Genomic DNA, 16,769 nt, shown 5'->3' with positions numbered 1-16,769 from the left:
GTTTAGAGTAGAGATAAAAAACTAATATCCGTCAGATGGTAAAATTATTTGTTCTTAAGTGAATGCATAGATGAAATTAATATTGAAGAAATTTCGGTTTAAAATTTCCTGCTTTGTTTCTTAAAATTTTTCTTATATTAAATAAATTATTAAATTCCGAATGAAAATTCTCTTTTTTTTCAACTAATAAATCCATCTTCTTATTTAGCACTTTGTTTGAGTTTGGAGTACTTTAATCCAAATAACTGTTTCCGAAAATCTTACTTACCGCAAACTATTGTCTGTACTTTCTTGTAATGCAAAATCCTAACTTAATTTAAATAATGTAGGACTCGTACAAATCTCCACCATTTTAACATTCCCTGCGAATGGTTTGTTGACTAACTCACAGACTTATAGCACAGGGTTAAAAATTGCCAAAAAACTTAAAGAGCGTAAGTTTGTTAAATAAGCTACACATAACAACATAATACTTACTTCAGATTAGGTAAGTAATCCTGGAATGTAAAATTAAAATTCATAAATAAGATGAAAGGATTTCACAAATTCAGACTGCAACAAAGGTGAGACATATTTAGTTATAAGGAAAATTTAAACATACACAACTTTTTATCAAAATCAGACTTCCGTGCAGTCATCAAAAGACATATCAGTGTATCTTGCAATTGAAAAGATAAGAAGACATTTCCAAGGCAGCCAAGAATAAAACAGCTGGTTATTTGAAACTATAACACTAAATTTCTAGACCTACTGGATAGTCTTTCAGGGTGTTTCAACATCCGCAGTGCTGTTTCAGACGATGACTAAAAAGCTTTATCTGCTTAGAGTCTGTCTACTGTTTTAGTTATCCTGGTTTTTACTAGTGAAAGAACTCGTTGTAATTCGCATCATTCTCCACGTTGCAAATTTAAACAGCAAACATGATATCAGAGTTCAATAATTGTTCGCATTAATAGAATATGCCATCTGCATTTCAAATACGTAACAGGAAGTCTCCCGCTTTAAGAAAGAAGGTGATTCCAAAAAGCAAAAGATAATGTAGTATAAAAATATTTCTGTAAGTTATGTTTTGTACAGTCAGTTTTCAAAACAATTGACAAAGGTAAGGTATTATATTTTCTAATAAGATTTTCTAGCTAAAAGAACAAAATTCTGTAGGCCTTAAAGATGTAACTCTGTCTAGCACAGCTGCTTATCATGAAAAAAGAAGGCGGCCACTTAATTGAATTCATACCTCATTTCTATATAATATTTCCTATTCGAAACCTCATAGACAGAGAAAACAGATTTCTAATTCAATTTCATAAAGTTCACAACTGAGCAGCTGGTAAAAAAATGGAATGCTTTGAAGCGGCGGAAGTAATAACGTGTAAAAACTCGATTGCAGCTATCACCGATGTGAGGGGTTGCGTATTTCTCTCGCGTTCACCTTTTCAAAGTGTGACGGCTCCATATGCTTTCTTGTCAAAAGATACGTGACACTTCTAATGTTTCTTTCATTTGCATCTGAAATAACATTTGCGTGAATGATCTGTCGGTATTCCCGTTTCTGTATTTTATATCTTTTTTCTATAAAAATGGACAGAATTGTGTTTCAAGTATTTTTGCTTAGATGAAAATTATATGAATTCGTTACAACTGTTCAAAAGTGAATTTGGTGGTTATTAAGTTTAATGAAAAACTATCCTAAGACAACGTATTTAAAGTGAAGACGTTAGTACAGAAAGTGTTCGCACACTTTTAGAACGATTTCGATGCAGAATTAAAACGATGGAAATGTTTTGGAATAATAATTTCTGGCAACAGATAATTACATTATTAAGAATACGTCTCCTACTCTTAAATTTATTCTTCTTTCAAAACGACGTATGTAAACAACCGTGGATTGAAGGATATATTTTAGCGCTTTCCGAAGGGAAATATTCCTGTTCTGTAAATGAAACGTTGTAAAATGCACGGTGTTAAATTTTCGAAGTGCAAACTAATCAGCATTATTAATCGAAAGGAAAAAAAATCTGATGTGTACACCACATGACTTCCTTGTACGGAATATTAAATTATACGCATTTTTTCTTGCATTTCATTTAAACTTATTGGATTGAATTAAACCTACTTCGCCGACAGCACATAAGCCACAATAGAATAAATGCATTCTTTAAAATTCACTCCAGTATTTGTTTACCATAGCGACACTCTCGCGCTACATTCACTTAACAGTATTATATTTCTTTCGTATTATAACTCATAATGCACAAAATTTATATCATTTAAAGAATAGAATTATCTAATCGTTGCCACATGTTCTATTCAAATACTATAATAAATAATAAAGCTAGAATGATGTATAAGAGAAATTAAGCAAATAAAACAAAAAAAGGAAACAGTTTTTCACAGACGATTGAGTATTTCTCATTCAATTAATTCAGTTCTCACTTCGCGACAAGGCAAAAATACATAAAAACTCAAAATATCTATATTAAAAATTGCAAAGTAAATCACTTAAATTACTACTAAAAATTACGAAGTAAAGCACTTATTTCCTCGAAAAAATTCCAGAAAATAGTAAGCATGATTTAATTGGCAATAATAAATGAAGGCGTTATCTTTGTTGTTGCGAAGCTAAGTTTCTCTAGATTGGCAACAAATCTACTAGTCTGCTGGTTCAAATGTAAACAATCAATGGCCGCCATAAAAAAAAGGCTTAGCAGCACTTAAAAAAACTAAAATTGTTGATAATTCTAAAAATATTGCATACAGATTTACTAAAGGCATAAAATCCTTAACCGGAAGATAAAAACAACATAATTCAATCATTTTTAAAGCAAAAAATGTACAATTTACAAACATATAAGAGTAAAGAAACTGAGATGATTGAGCCGGGTAACAGAGTGGATATATATATAAATATATTTATATACGTTTGGTGCGGCCGATTGCAACCAAAATACGAGGTGCACATCTACATGTTATAGCAGTCCTATATACAAAATTTTAACGTTCTGAGGCTTCTCGTTTTTGAGTTATGCGAGATACGTATGTACATACGTTCGTACAGACGCCACGAAAAATTCTCTTCAGAATTAAATTTTAAAGCAGTTTTATAATTTTTTTGGATCAAACGAGTCTTTTATTCTGTCCTTATGTACAGATATCATGCAAAAACATCGTGAAATTGCATTCGATAGCGGTCAAAATGGATATTTTCGTTGAAATATCCTGCCTGAAACTTTTCGCGATTACAATACTTCCTTTTTACTTTGTACAAGGAAGTAAAAACGTCTGTCATTACTTCTGCATGGAAAGAAGACTCCAAACAAATATCCGAAAAAGGTACGCGCGCTTTCTAATGTTACTAAAGTTAAATTATTGGTAACTAAAGAAAATTGGTAACTGAAGCAAAAATATATTGCTAAGTCTTTAAGTACATGTGTAGCGACAATAAATAAAATAATAAAGTAAGATTTACAGCTTGAAAAAGCTAAAAAACATACTGTTCACCAGCTTTTGTTAAAGCATGTGCCTCAACGCAGAATGATTTGTTAACCCTATATGAAAACTATTCAGCAGAAGACAAATGAAAATACATTGTTGATGAAGATGCAGCGAAAATGGGTTGTTTATTGTCGAAAACGAAGAGAAAATACACTCTTTTGCAAAAAAAAAACGAAGCACCATGAAGAAAGTTTTTGTTTTTGATGAAACTGAATATGTGTATACCTCATACACAGATAATAAAAGGATTAAAAATCAACGGCATAGTACATGTTCATGACTCACAGTCACCCACTGAGTGTTCAAATTAGTAGTTGGTCAAACCACCCCTGGCGGCAATGCATGCTTGAATTCGTCGAGGCAAGGAGGGGTAGAGGTTCCTAATATCATCCTGCGACACATTCTGCCAGGCATTCATCAGTTGTCGCTCCATATCTGCGATATTTTGTGGAGCCCGAATCTGGCGGCCTACTATACCCCAGACATGCTCGATTGGTGAAAGGTCTGGTGACCTTGCTGGCAGAGATATACAAGCGATAGTATGTGACCTGGCATTATCTTGTTGGAAAATGGCCCCAGGATGACATGCCATGAAGGGTAAAGCAACCGCCGCAGGGTGGTATCAACATGTCTTTGAGCTGTTAAAGATGTACGGAGGATGACTAAAGATGACCGGCTGTCATAAAAAATAGCGCCCCACACCATGGGTTATAGCTGTATACCTTTGTAAAATAAAGGCTGATTGGGACCACTGGCCCGTCCTCTCCAGACACAAACACGGTGGTCATCTGCTCCAAGAGTGAAGCGGGCTTCATTGCTGAACACTATACGATGCCAGTCTGATGGCAGCCCTGATGATCGGCTGCGACACCACTCCAGACGACTAACTCCGATGATGCTGTGGGGTGAAAGGCACTCCTCTTAAAGACCTCTGTGAGCGTAACCCCGCCTCAGACAAGAGCCGTGAGATGATGGACGGTAACAAGGGAGGTATAGACGTGGGTGTAGAGAGTTGAATAGTCGACAATGATACAGTTGGGGCGGTTCGGGCCTGGCGAACAATCATCCTGTCTTGCCTCGCATTTGTGATACTTGGCCTTCCAGAGACTTCATTTCGTCAGCAATTTCCTTGTAGCAACCATTGCTGCCAAGATCTTTGCACAGCAGTGTCTGTACACTGCAGGTGGCGGCCTATTGCTCGGCATGACCATCCAGCTTCACGCAACCCTACAATGCGACCACGTGTTCGAAGCCGTTTAGTTGTCTGTAAGGTCTTCGATATCGTCGTAATGGCGTCTTTAGTTGCTTCTTTACGGAATTACAATGCCAGCAACAAAAAAAGATAAATTTCCTGCCTCTGTTACTAGTTTTATACTTTGCAAATTGCGCCCTAGAGATGCGCGCTATGATCGCAATTCCTGTTCATTTTCCTTGAAACTTTGATCATTTGCATGTTCGATCAAGATGTTTTTGCATACCATATTTCGTCACGATCGCAAAAGTTACGGACTATTGCGCGCCTGGTCTCTCTAAGCACAAACCTACCATGATTCTGGAACGTAGTGAAAGGAATAGGAACAGTACTCCTAAATATTTTACAAAAAGCATTTCTATCATGGATATAACGATGGAGACTTATGGTCCAAAAAGTTATCAGATCGAGCATTTAAAAAAATACTCTTTACATTTTAAACATTAATAAAATGGCCGTAAAGTCGTTCTAAATGTGCTAACACCCTCTGTAGTTTTTGTTCTGTATTAAATATCAAAAGAAACGTGAACACTATTACTTAGACAGGAAAATGATTGCTATTAAATAAAGACTTATAATGAGACCATTGTTTAAAAATGCATAAAAACTTTTAAGTGCTTCTCTAGCTGCCATTTTATCGCGGACAGAACTAATTGCAACAATACAAACAATTATTTACCTGCGTACATTGCCATACCTGTTGCTGTGAAAAAACTCGAGAAAAAAGCTGCATGATTCTTCAGAACCATGTAGATGAAATATCTATCGTTCCGTTGTATCGTGAAATTGTATGATCCATTGGCTGATTTTTGATTCATCTGGTTCTCTTCAGTCTATTGCTTCCAAATTAACATCGCTGAAATTCGAGTAGCATTGTCGTGCTGCGACCTTGTTCCTTTACCCAAACTGATATTCTGGATTTCGCTTACATGATATCCTTTGATCTCGACGAGGTATAATAACTCTCACAGGAAAATTTCCTGCTTTTTGATGGCAATACACTATTTACCTGCTATTTATCATAACTACTATTTATTTAAACATCTTATTTCGCTATTCACAGAAAGTTACTGAATCCAAACATGTGCATGATGCACTTTACTTGCCTGATCATTTACATACTACACCCTGCTCTGTATTTTCTGCAAGTTTCATTCTGTTTTGCTATTTAATTCATAATGATGCAAATATTATACGAATGTAGAATACAATCCTATATATGCATTGCTATTTCCAAAGGCAACAGTAATTAAAATAATTTGACTATATGATATGAAATCGCACATTTAGATGCACAACACATATGTATACAAAGTAGATTGGAAGTGCAAAAATGATCCACTAGGGAAATTTAGGCATTCAATAATGTCACTATACATGATATGAAAATCCAGTTTTACTGTATATACTACATCGTGCCCACAAAAGTCCTAGCCTGGTTTTTATTTTCGCAACCGTTGGTCGTATAGGTATACACTTCCAGTTACAAAAATGTTTTAGATTACACAAATATTCATATTTTGGTATTTTTAAAGAAATCACTTTTGTAAAATTACGAAATCTAACTTTTTACACGTTCTTCCTGTCACTATACTTATATTTAGGAAAATTTTGTTCTAGCTATAAAAAAATAAAACGCACAAACAAACGAAAAAAAAAAACATTAAATAAGATACTGAATTACAAAATTTGCGATTTTTCACGTCATTTTATCTTTGCAGTGAGGGGTCGGCTAATAAATAATTTAGAATAATTCGATGTTGATTTTTTTTTTCCTCAAGAATGCATTTATTGATATCCTTTTGGAATTTGCTAATGTCTTCAAGTTATAAAAAGTACGTTTAACTTTGCACAAGCAATGCGAGCAGGAAAATAATATCCTTTGTTTTTGACTACACATGCAGTTTACCTAATAAACTTAATGTTTTACTCGTGATAAGAAAAATAAAAGAATCGCTGTATGCTGTAAAGAAATTAATTACGTTTGTCGTTGATCAGCAGCTAAAAGTCTTAACTTCGAGGAGTTTTAACTTAGGAACTTTAGTAATTGATTTCTTTCTGTACAAAGCTTATCAGTTCTAAAAACCATTCTCCAATTTATTGGTTTATCGAAAAACAAATTTAATTATAAGAAAAGGTACATTGTGCTCGTATATTTTTAAAATGATATTAGGACGGACGATAGAATCACCGTTTATTCTTTCAAAAAACTATGTCCCTCTTTTTTCTCCCTTATTGTATAGCCTCCTTTTGCTAATTACGTTCATTCCCTACGATTATCGCTAAAAATTCACACCCGATGAGCCTTAAGTCCATAGATTGACACGCTTTATAATCATATTGCTTGCATAAAGGAACGGTAAAAAAAATCCAATTAATTGAATAATAAGTTGAGAGAGATTACTTCTATTATCTGCTCATGGGCAGAAAGCTTTTATTAAAAACCGATAGATGCCGCTAATTTTTGCGTTGATGAATTACCCAATTCGCTTCGCCATCTTGCAGAGAACGAAGGCGGCCGATAAGTCAGATACGCCTTCCGGCCTATTAATATTCATTGGTTGGCAGCATAAAATCCACTGTTATCGAACTTTTTTCGTATCATTTTTATTCCCTTTTGTTTTCCTTTATCAGATAATAGCCGATGATTTATTGGCCGAAAGCGGCTTAAGTGATAATGACGGATTAGGCTTAAAACCTGTATGGGATGACCCACATTAACTTAGGCTGGCAGTCTTTTTGTCCCACCCCCTTCAAAGAGCTATTATTTTTTATATTTTGATTTTTTTCTTTTTATTTCTTTTTTCCCCCCACTATCTTCTCACCAGTGTCATCAGTCACCAAGCAGAATGAGATGCTAAAAGCTATTGGTGGTAGGGGAAGGAGGATAAAGAACCATGGAATAACAAGTGACGCGAATGGTGTCATCTTGCTATTGCATTTCGTTTGAATTTGCGAGGGCGAGAACTTTATCATTTGTTATATCTTTCAGTTTTCGCAAGTGTTTGCAGGTTTCTGCAAACTGTTTTTAACGTAGCACGTGGGCTTGTCATTTTAAATTTTGTGGTGGATACAGCCTGATATTACCCTTTCAATATTTATCAACCTTTTGCATATTTGCAAAGCGGCACATCGGCAAAAGTTGTTATGGCATTCAATTTTTGTATATGGTTTGCCGGTTTCTGCTAACTTTTCCTTTTTAATTCTTGTGAAAAACCTCAGCTTAATGCTTTCGTTTTAATATCTATCAAACTTCTGTATATCTGCTAAGTGGCACATCTGTGAATGTTCAGTAGTTGCAGAACACGTGAGACAAAAAAAAAAAAAAAAAGTATATAAATAAGACAGGACTAAAAGTGCCAATTTGTTTGTTTTGACGTTAGGAATATATTTAATAGATTCTTTCCAAAATTTTTTAACCGTGATTGCTTTGCATTTATTATCTATGCGATTCGGTAAGACAAGTATTGCTATTGAAGGGAATGCAATTTTTTTAATTTATGTGCAGTGCAGACTCGTAGAAAAGCCAGTTTCTAAAACTGCGATTTGGCAGACGTTCAATTTTAATCAGTCTATAATTGGTTAATAATCTGAACTGTTAAATTTCAATAAACTCACTTCTTAGTTATTAAAATCTTTATTTCTAACAGCATAACCAGTCGATGTAATTCAAAATACATTAAATTTATAATTTGTCCGACAATTTTTATGAACAGTGGCAGCATTACCATCATTAAATTATTTTTTAACACTGTATATTATATTACTTACCTTGGTGCAGAATAGTGTTATTTAATTTAATGTTTTATTTCCATATGCCTTTTAGCAAACTCAGGGGATTAATACTGCATTTTAATACAGTGGAAAAGCAAATAAATATATAAGTGTAACTATATCTTGCTTTCTAAAACTACGGATGAGTTTGCTGCTACAAATTTATTTTACAACATGCCTGAAACGGCAACTGATTCAAATCAAAGGGAAAAGTTTTTCTTCTTAGCCCAAAACTTGTTTTTCCTGTGTAAGTTTATTTTTTAAATTAGCAAGTTATTTATAATTTCAGCCTTTACTATAACTTCTCCTTTCCGTTTCCTCATCAGAATGTAAATGCGTTAGATATTACTTAAACTTAGGTTTTTAGAGTTTAAGACAGAGCATGCTTCTGGCCTGCTCATGGACGGTACGTTTAATTCCTACCATCTCTGATAAGTTGTAATTATTCAGCTTTGTGTTATATCGCTGGCAGCATTTGAACTTGATATGCCGGTAGAGATACTGAGCCAGGTTAAAGTTAAGATTTTAATTATGCAGTCTTTCACTACTAGTTCACATTTTAACTTAAAATTGACGGGATCTCCAAAGACATTGCTTATTACACCTTCTGCCTTAGAAAGGGCATTTGTTCATACATTTAGACTTTTGGAAGCATCAGTTGTTGAACTTTTCAAGGGGCAGTCTTTTCTCAGTAGGATTTGTGTACACTATTAACACCAGAAATCGGTTATCTCAGAAAGTCATCTCAAGGAGTTGATGGTAAAAACAGAGGGGCGGGAGAGCCTCGGACCACCCCGGGGTGTTCTCTCTCAAAATTAAGGGGCAAAGTTTAACAGTTAGCTAGGTTCAGCAATACCTCAATTACCTGTGGTACTACGAAGGTGCTGGCCTAGCTTCGACCTGTACCTGGTACTTTAATTACGTCATCACTAGGTGCGGTTGATACTGTTATCACAAGAATGTGCCGTCAGGCTCAAATTTTGTTTAAATAAAGATTTATTTAAACCTTTACTTTGTGGAGACATTAGGTTATTTTGGAAGCAGGAGACTTGAAAAAGGAGCACTGCCCTCACCGGGAATCGAACCACGGACTTCTTGAATACGCGCCGAGCGCGCAGACCACTGCACCACGAGGGAATGCTAAGAAGCGGAAGAAATACCTTATATACTCCCCCTTTTAAAGGGCGACTTGGGTTTTAGGGGCCTCAATCACCAAATCCTGGTGGTGAAGAATCATCATTCACCACCTTTTTAGTTCGGGCGCCACTGTAGAAACATTAGGTATTTTTCGAAGCAGGAGACTTGAAAAAGGAGCAATGCCCTCGCCGGGAATCGAACCGCGGACCTTTCTAATACGCCCCGAGCGTGCAGACCACTACACCACGCGGGAGAAATACCTTATAACATGATTTGCAGTTAGTTTAGGTATAGCGATAATTCTTTTCAGGTCCGTTGGGGTCAGTGGTTCAGATCAAGTAAAACCTCCTATCCCTTATTATCTTAATGCAGAAATTAAAAAGCGATCTTTAGTAAAATGCAGCTTTTATTTCTAATTTTCACATTCTGCTGTCTTAATTCAATTACATGGTCAATTTACCAAAGTGAGATTAAACATACTTGTACAATTTTGAAACCAAGGGATCACTTCCAAATGTTTTAAGAGAAGTCAGATCTCCCAAGGTTATGATTGCTTGAGCAAAACCTTGTTTGTTAAATGAGCTTCTTCTTATATTTACGAATTTGTGAGTAATGTGTGATCTTTTTTCTCTGTTATTACATAACATTCATTACTTTAAAAATTTATCACCATTTTTATAAAACGTTTAAAATAAACGGTTGCTATCGGGGCATTCGTGAGCAGCGAAAAGTCAGCAAAACTTTTTGTTAAAATTAAGCAGGAAATTGGAATTTAAAAAAAGTAATCATAAACATGCTAAGTTACAGAAGTTTTAAATGACATTTAATGTTAATAAAACTAAAATATTATCTCTCTGCAGGGCCAATTGATAGGTTTTTTTAAGAGATTTCTTAATCAAAAACATTTCTAGTACCAGCAAAAAGAAAAAGAAACCTTTTATTAAAAATAGCAACTATTTCTGTTTAATATAAGAACTGTTTTCAATAAGTAATATTACATTAAAAGTAATATTAATTAAAAGTAATATTTCCCATATCGAGTAAAGTGCATTAGGTAAATTATTCTTTTTTTTATAAGAAACTTCACCTGTTTTGGCAATTTAATTTATTATTGTTTCTCAAAAATAAACAAAAAAAAGGAAAAAAAGTCGGAAAGGTTTCAGATTTTAACGGTGGCCCAGGGTTTGTTAAGGTTTTTTACGCTCTCGTTGAATTCGCAGTCTACCAGTCTGCTGTTGCTCACACTCCTAACCTCTTATATATATATATATATATATATATATAATATATATTATATATATATATATTATATATTATATATATATATATATATATATATATAATTTTTTTAACTTTCCTCAGTTTCTCATATCACATATCAATGTTCAGTTTTCTTAAGAAGATTATAAACTTATAAAACTTTTTTTTGTCTTTTTATTATTAACGTTTTGGGTGTTAAATACTACTTTCTTCGCATTTAAGCCACAGAAAATTCAACTCAACAGCAAAATCACAAAATATTTAAAATCAGCATATCTTATAATTTCCGATAGACAGTCCCGCGCGCTGTACATAAAATTGTTTTGTTCCGTACACTACTGCCATTGCTTGCTTTCAAATCGTTGAGATTTTTACTTAAAATTCCATTAAAGTTTTACAAAGTATGAAATAAATAATGAAAAATATATACAAGGTCATTCTGTAAAAATATTTAATGTTTTTAATTAGATATGTCATGAATAAAATTCATGTTTATTATTTAAATCAATCCGATTCAAAAGTAAGAAACGAGTATTCTTAAGAACTGCATCTATTGCTTTCAAATAGCTTAGTTTGTTAATCCACAATAGAGAAATTCAGTTTGGAAGATAAATATCTTACATTTTGCGGAATGGCAACGTACTCAAATGAAAAGTGAAACGACGCATTTATGATGATTCGGCGCAAAATCGCGTTTCGAGACTCACAGCCGTTTTAAGCTAAACTGTTTAGGTTTGTTACGCAAGAAATCTGCTCACGTTTACAAAACTTCTAAGACTGTACACTGCAGCTATTTGAAACACCCTTTCTACGTCCGGGTGGCTAGAATGCGTTGAGAGGCATAATCTAAAAAGCCAAACAACTCTCAAAGGCTTATTCTCAAAGCAAAAAGAACAACCTAAGCATACAAAATGATGGGGCACACTGGAGTTTCCGGTTGTCTCCTTCGAGAGAGCCCCACCACGGCCTTTCTCTCGGGTATCGAACATTTATTGGCTCCTCCTTAACCGCACCCCATCACCACATCTTCTTACTCAGCCACTCTTACCCTCATTCTTGCAGCGCCCTGTACCGGATGACACATTGTGCATAACGCGTTTTGTTATAGCTATTAGAAACGCGAAATGCACTGATGAATATGGCGAGGTGCACTTACGCAATGCTATCAGTATAATGAGCAAATCCAGAATGTCTTTTTCGTATTTGTCTAAATATAGAAAAATAACATTTCTTTGAATTCACTTTCTACACAGATTCTTTACATTTCCACGTGTATTCTCTTTTTAAATATGTATTTCAGTCTTTCTATTAAATTTTAACACAAACATTGAAATTAAAATTTTTTTTCGAAATTTTATATATCAACTACCCTTGCATTATTAAATCCTGATACCAGCATAGTTCTTAAATTTTGAAATATTTACTTTTTAAAAGATTTTTATTTTTCCATAGGCGCAAAATATTATCGTTGCTCTAATTGCTAGTTGACGCCTTTGAATTCCTTGCATTTTAGAAATAATTTTTACTGCAATATCGCATATATTTGCCTCATGCGAAGCAACAAAATTCCCCAAATGAAAGAATTAAGACTAAAAATAAACTTCAGATAAATCATCTCGATTAGTTTGCAAAATTAAGTCATCGTTTGATCTCTTTTTCTTCCAGCGATGCATATAAATTATAAATCTGCTGGAGAAATTTTCAAATTTACGAAGTGCCATCCCTTACAGCGCCACTATGTATGATTTTCTGAATGTGATATGATGAATGAATTAATTTTCTCAAAGTTTAATGAAATGCATGAAGTCCTTTGAAACAGAGGTCTTGTAAAAGTGACTTTAGAATCAATACCCCGTCAATCATTAAAAAAGTTGAGTAAGTTCCATTAACGATTGTAACCGCATATTTTGGTTTGCAAAAAACGTGTACTGTTCGAACCTTTAATGAACCAACGTACTTTTTTTTTTTTTTTTTTTTTTTTTTTTTGTCTAAGAAATACTTTTTTTCAAGTGGAAGTACTCTCATTCATCAAGAATGACGTAGAACATTAGACATTCTTCACATGTCTTTATGATTATTTGGTAACTAAACATATTGCGCAACTTGCATATTTATTAAGGATGAAGTAAAAGCTTTCAGATTAACATTTTGACAAAAGAATCAAATATCATTCGTATAAAGTAATGACGTTTGACTTGAATTTAAAATTCATTAAACACTTAAATTTAAATTTGCATTTCTAATAATAACACGACTGCCATTAAAATTGAAAAACCAGTAGAGCTAAAAATAACACAAATAAGTTTATTTCACGAATTTCATATAATAAAAAAATAAAAATGATAAAAATTAAGGTATATTGGAAAAGCGTGATGTGAGCGTACTGAATGTGGGCATCATGATCAAAAAAACAATCTTTGCTGTATATACCAAAGCTTATAGTCAAAAAGACATTAGACGGCAATTTATATTACTGCAGGCTGGGCAGCTTTAATTTGTTTCCAAAGTTTATTTTCTGCAGTCGTTGGTGGTCTTGCTAATGTGTGTGATGCCCTACCACTGATAGTTTTAAAATAAAGATTTGGTGGAAGCACTGGCCAAGAAAGAATCATGGAGATCTTGATGGGCAGCATCGAAACTCTTGTGTGTGGACAAGTGACTCCTAAGCAAACGTCGTCTGGTTGCCGATTGCCCTATTGGTAGCTGATTCTAAGATACTGCTGGAGATAAAGAAAATCGCAAAACTTAACATGTCTGTCTGTGATGTAATGTTGACTGGTCAGTGTGCCAGATATGTCTACCAGACGTGAGCGGGCCTCGTGTGAAATCGACAGTTGCACACCATATCATAACTTCGATGGCTAGGCGATACAACGAGCATTCCTTATAGTGGTGCCCCAAGCGCCTACGTATGGCGCTTGGGGCCATACGTATTGCATGCAGAAGCGCAATACTTTTTGAGAGGACGATGTCACATCGTGCATGCACTTATATTTGTAGTTCGGTGCCTTATTACTGTATTCGAAAACGCCTGTGTTCAACAATGAAAGGTGCACAAAGCACTAGCTCTCATGCAAACAGTCCATGACCCTCAAAACGACGAGTCATTATACGTGTAGGCATTTCTTGTCAGACCATACACTGTAGCCAAAGTGCATAATGTGGTTATACTGTTGTTAATGGTTCAAGATATCTGTCCTCTCGGGCATTAGTTCGTCGAGATCGTTGTGACTCCTCATGTAGCTGTATACGTCTTTCTTGAATTTATAGTTTCCAAATTTGTTTGACTATGGTCGAATGTCAAACAATATGAACAAAAATTTCATGGTCAATGGAAATCATTTCCATTTCATTCCAATCATTTCATGTCACCATTTTAATGTCCTAATCCATTACGCAAATTTCACACCAATCAACTACTTTCTTCATGTGCTTGCAGGTTTAAAGACAAACAGTGTATATCTTCCCTGCTCATCTAATTATGCACTTTAATTTCCTGGACGCCAAATTTTATTTCATTCAAAATATAAGCTCTATATGCGTTAGAACAGGCCATCTGTTTTCATCTGTTACCATCTGTTATTTTCATTCAACAGAAAATTCATATGTTTAGTTGAAAGGAAATTAAAACTTTATAAGTTGCAGAAGTTGAAACGGAAATGACTAAAAGCTAATAAGAGCTTCCTTTCAACATTAGAGGAAATAAATCTTTTCGTTAAGAAGATATATATATATAAATATATATATATATAAATATATATATTTATATAAATATATATCAAGGGAGATTAAATCTTTTAATTAATTTTTTTAAAGTTATTTAGAATACTTTTTTGCGACACCGGTTCAAATACGACTCATTTTTAACTAGATCAGGTTTCTTCTACCAGTAGATAATAATACAACTTCTCTTCGCTTGGGAAGAGTAATTCATAATCGTTAACTTGAAAAAAAAAAAAAAAAAAGACTCGAAAAGTGTATTTTTTTAAATTTTAATTACAGAACAATTTTTACATATTGTCTGAAAAGACTTCGTTTCACAGTAATCCTCCAATCGATAAATCGATTACTCTGAAGGGAAAAGGGTGAAGCGTTGCTTAACAGTACTCGACGTGGAACAAAGTTACTGAACACAAGCTAGGAAGCAATCTTCACAACAGTGCCTTAGCGAAACGGTGTTAGGATTTTTATAAATGAGTGGGTTTGATTTTTATTTTAAATTCAGAATTTCTGTTTATCGTTTTTGCACTTTAATGCCTGGTACACTGTTATTTAAGGGGATTTTACTTATCATTCCTGATTAACTTAACAAAGATGCAGAAGAGAATAATTCGCTTTTAGTCACTTTGTATAATAGTACCAGACTTAATATGCCTAGTGGACATTTTTTGTGTAAAGTGCCAGTTCGTTTATTAGCACCTCGAGCAGGCGTTGTTATTTTCAGTTTACATGTAAAATCCGCGCTCTCTTAAAATGAAATTTCTAGACAGGATTATGTCTCGGAAACTGATGGAGGGGAAAATAACAAGAATTTTGAAGCAATATTTATCATCTACTCGTTTTTGGAATGATTGCCATTGCGAGAAACTTAAAACCTTTAAGCTTATCCTCAGACTGTTGCCATTTAGAAAAACACCAAACTTCTTATTAATATTTCATTTTTAATTCACCTATAAATGATTAATTAAGAGATTTAAAATCAATATGCGCACTTCTTAATAATTTATTTTTTATTTTACTTAATACTGTATCTAATTGATATACACTGAAGTACATTTCATTTATAATATACCTAAATTATAACTTTAATCAACATTTGCAGCTTGGTTGCAATTATGAAAAGGTATTTTTAATGAACGTTATGTAACATACGTTATGTAAAGAATTATTAGCTTTTTAAAATTTTATTTATTTATACTTTTTGAAATTCTAAACACCATTTTATTTTTACAAAAAAAAAAAAAAAAAATAGCGATCAATTCTTCTTTGAAGTGTTAAACCATTTACCTGTGTTTTCCAAATTGCATTCTTCTCATCAACGCTATTTTTTTTTTTTTTTTTGTGTGTGTGTGTGTGTGTATTTGTAACAAAGAACAAGAGTGATACTGCTTGTTGTCCAATACAATCTGTAACCATTAAATGTGCTTGCACTTTTAAAATCTTTTATTTACCAACATAAGAAATTATTATAGGCTAAGAAATTACTTTATTTAAGTCTCTCAAAATTTCTCTTTTATTAACTATTTATTAAATTGTTGTTCTTCAAGTTTTTCGTTTAGCTGTTTTTAATATCATATATTAAAACCTTGTTTTGTTTAGTTCCATCAAAATTTGTAAATGCATGTATTTGAAGTCAGTTAACATCGAACACTTATTTTTTTAAAGAATATGCGCAAAGTATTGTCATTATGCACGAGGTTCTCTGTTTTAAGAAAAACAATTTAATTACAATTTTCACCGCAAAGAAGTATTTTTGAATGAATGCTATTATATTCATAAGTGATGAATTCAAACATAACATGTAAAGATAATTTAAATCAATTAATTAGTCTACACATTATTAAAACGCAGCAGCAAAAATGGAAGGAAATAAGCTGCACTTTTTACTACAATGGACTCTCTTCTTTCATAAGCCTAATTTCGCAGAAAGAATTATGTGCGAATTTTATCAATATCATTGGAACTTCCGTCTTCATATATGGTTTGTAAGGTTCCACCTGACACCCAACGGGATAGTGGTTAGTGACTCTGAGTGCCGTACTGAAGGGCTCGGGTTCGAATCTCGGAGAAGGCATGGATGCTGTAAATGCATAGTGTCTTTGTGGCAGTGGGCAGTTTAAATATATGGTCCTCC

The 16,769-nt window shown here is 33.7% G+C and overlaps 1 long non-coding RNA gene across 3 annotated transcripts in view; it reads right to left on the bottom strand.

Moving 5' to 3' along the window:
* LOC146992691 (uncharacterized) overlaps positions 1-16,769 on the bottom strand; it is a 289,003-nt gene that overhangs the window by 222,881 nt on the left and 49,353 nt on the right. Inside the window, exon 1 of one of the 3 annotated variants that reach the window (XR_015039046.1) lies at positions 478-764. The exons of 1 other annotated variant lie outside the window; for it this stretch is intronic. This is a non-coding gene — a long non-coding RNA (uncharacterized LOC146992691). Of the gene's footprint in view, positions 1-477; positions 765-16,769 lie in introns of those variants that run through there. One more of the 3 variants, XR_015039047.1, reaches the window with a different exon arrangement.

This window comes from Stegodyphus dumicola, chromosome X2 (genome assembly GCF_044657685.1).
Source record: "Stegodyphus dumicola isolate Sdum_Otavi_A_Nest chromosome X2, ASM4465768v1".
NCBI lineage: Eukaryota > Metazoa > Arthropoda > Arachnida > Araneae > Eresidae > Stegodyphus > Stegodyphus dumicola.
This window is presented reverse-complemented; position numbering and strand designations above follow the sequence as displayed.